This window comes from Bison bison, unplaced genomic scaffold (assembly GCF_000754665.1).
Source record: "Bison bison bison isolate TAMUID 2011002044 unplaced genomic scaffold, Bison_UMD1.0 scf7180017864130, whole genome shotgun sequence".
NCBI classification, from domain to species: domain Eukaryota; kingdom Metazoa; phylum Chordata; class Mammalia; order Artiodactyla; family Bovidae; genus Bison; species Bison bison.
Window position 1 is genome coordinate 1,154,224 of NW_011494702.1, and position 3,222 is coordinate 1,157,445.

Genomic DNA, 3,222 nt, shown 5'->3' on the forward strand with positions numbered 1-3,222 from the left:
AACCATAATTCAAAAAAATATATGAACCTCCATGTTCATTACAGCATTATTTACCATTGTCAAGACATGGAAGTAACCTAATGTCCATGAGGAGATTAGTGACTTATATATACATATGCAACAGAATACTACTCAGCCATAAAAAGAATGAAGTGATTCCATTTGCAACAACATGGATGGATATAGAGATTATCATACTAAGTGAAGTAAGGCAGACAGAGAAAGACAAATATCAGGAGATCACTTACATGTGGAATCTACAAAAAAGATATAAATGAACTTATTTACAAAACACAAATAGACTCACAGACATAGAAAACAAACTTATACTTACCAAAGGGGAAAGGTAGAGGGAGATAAATTAGGAGTTTGGGATTAACAGATACACATTAATATATACAAAATTAATAATCAGCAAGGACCTACTATATAGCACACAGAACGATACCCAATATTCTGTAATAACCTACATGGGAAAAGAACCTGAAAAAAAAAAAAAAAAGATGTGAGTATATGTACAATTAAGCCACTTTGTTACACACCTGAAAGTATAATACTATACTCCAATATGGGATTTCCCTGGTGGCTGAGATGGCAGAGAATCTGCCTGCTGCAGAAAGCCAGGTTCAATCCTGAGTCAGGAAGATTCCCTGGGAAAGTGAATGGCAACTCACTCCTGTATTATTGCTTGGAGAATTCCATGGACAAAGGAGACTGGTGGGCTACAGTCCCTGGAGTCACAGAATCAGACATGACTGGGAGACTAACAGACTCACGTACTCCAAATTAAATTTTTTTTTTTAATGGAGTGTGAGCTCTTTGTAAAATAAATCATTTCCCTTAGTCATGATGTCTGATGCAGGTGGTGTCTACCTTAAATCAGATCATAGGTATATTGGGACTTATCTAAATAGCGACCTGTACTAAGTTGTCCAAGTTAAGACATATTGTTTTTAGCCATAAGAATCAGTTCAGTTCAGTTGCTCAGTTGTGTCCAACTCTTTGCAACCCCGTGAATCATAGCACACTAGGACTCCCTGCCCATCACCAACTCCTGAAGATCACCCAAACTCATGTGCATCGAGTCAGTGATGCTGTCCAGCCATCTCATCCATTGTCTTCCCCTTATTCTGCCCTCAATCCCTCCCAGCATCAGGGTCTTTTCCAATGAATCAACACTTTGCATGAGGTAGCCAAAGTATTGGAGCTTCAGCCTCAGCATCAGTCCTTCCAATGAATACCCAGGACTGATCTCCTTTAGAATGAACTGGTTAGATCTCCTTGCAGTCCAAGGGACTTGCAAGAGTCTTTTCCAACACCACAGTTCAAAAACATCAATTCTTCGGTGCTCAGCTTTCTTTACAGTCCAACTCTCACATCCATACATGACCACTGGAAAAACCATACCCTTGACTTGATGGACCATTGCTGGCAAAGTAATATATCTGGTTTTTTTTTTTTTTTTTTCTGTTTTTTAATATGCTATCTAGGTTGGTCATAATTTTCTTTCCAAGGAGTACACATCTTTTAATTTAATGGCTCCAGTCACCATCTGCAGTGATTTTGGAGCCTCCAAAAATAAAGTCTGACACTGTTTCCCCATCTATTTCCCATGAAGTGATGGGATCAGATGCCATGATCTTCATCTTCTAAATGTTGAGCTTTAAGCCACCTTTTTCACTCTCCTCTTTCACTTTGATAAAGAGGCTTTTTAGTTCCTCTTCACTTTCTGCCATAAGGTTGGTGTCATCTGCATATCTGAGCTTATTGATATTTCTCCCGGCAATCTTGATTCCAGCTTGTGCTTCCTCCAGCCCAGCGTTTCTCATGATGTACTCTCCATATAAGTTAAATAAGCAGGGCGACAATATACAGCCTTGATGTACTCCTTTTCCTATTTGGAATCAGTCTGTTGTTCCATGTCCAATTCTAACTGTTGCTTCCTGACCTGCATATAGGTTTCTCAACAGGCAGGTCAGGATGTCTGGTATTTCTATCTCTTTCAGAATTTTCCACAGTTTATTGTGATCCACACAGTCATAGGCTTTGGCATAGTCAATAAAGCAGAAATAGGTGTTTTTCTGGAACTCAGTTGCTTTTTCCATGATCCAGCGGATGTTGGTAATTGATCTCTGGTTCCTCTGCCTTTTATAAAACCAGCTTGAACATCTGGAAGTTCACGGTTCAAGTATTGCTGAAGCCTGGCTTGGAGAATTTTGAGCATTACTTTACTAGTGTGTGAGATGAGTGCAATTGTGCAGTAGTTTGAGCATTCTTTGGCAGAAGCCATAACAATATGTTTACTCAATTATCAATTAAATTGAAAGAAAAGTATTAAGCTAATGTTCTCAGTTTCAAAAGCTTTCATAGAAACAAGGATATTTAAGGCACATTCAGTGTACTCAGTTCCCTCCAAAATGTATTTATTAGCACTTGATCAAGGGTAAAAAGTGCTGATAAAGTTTGAGAGCCATTAATTTAAACATTAATTGCTAAGTCAGGAAGTCTTGAGAGCAGTAAACCTGGAAATACAGCCACTTCAGTCTTAATGCATGACTCTCAGTATCTAATCTTATTTTATATTTATGTATATTTTAAATGTATAATATATGGATAAGTTGATTCAGTATAGTGACTGAGAAATGAGGATCAAAAAATATTATTCAGATGTCTCTGGGCATTATGAAGGATGTCACAGAGAGTATTTTCTTGGTCATAAAAGGAAAGATGGGAGTTTACTGTGGTGAAATATTGTAGATAATTGAAAATACACTATTATGACAGGACAGTGATTTTGCTTAGGATAAAGCTAATAATGCTAGTAAACAAAGATTAGGGGAATATTAGAGTGCTTTGATAAAGGAGAGAAAAAATATGGGTGAAAACAATAAACATTTTTCAAATAAAAAAATTGAAGAAACTAAAAATGAAAATATTTGAATTATGTAAATATACAAAAATGAAATTAAAACAAGAATTTATGTTTGATAATAATGGAAAGTGAGCTGGACTGTTAAAAATCCAATAGGAAGCCTAAATAGAACCAAACAAATTCCTTAAGCACTTGTGATTAGTAGATGTATATCTTCTACTTGAATTAATTTTCATTTACATGACAGGTTTTCCAGTGCTAGGCAAGCTGGTAGAAAAAAATGAAGAAAATGGAAATACTTATATGGAAATAAGTAGAGGATTCTAGATGGCATCTATAGAAAATATACC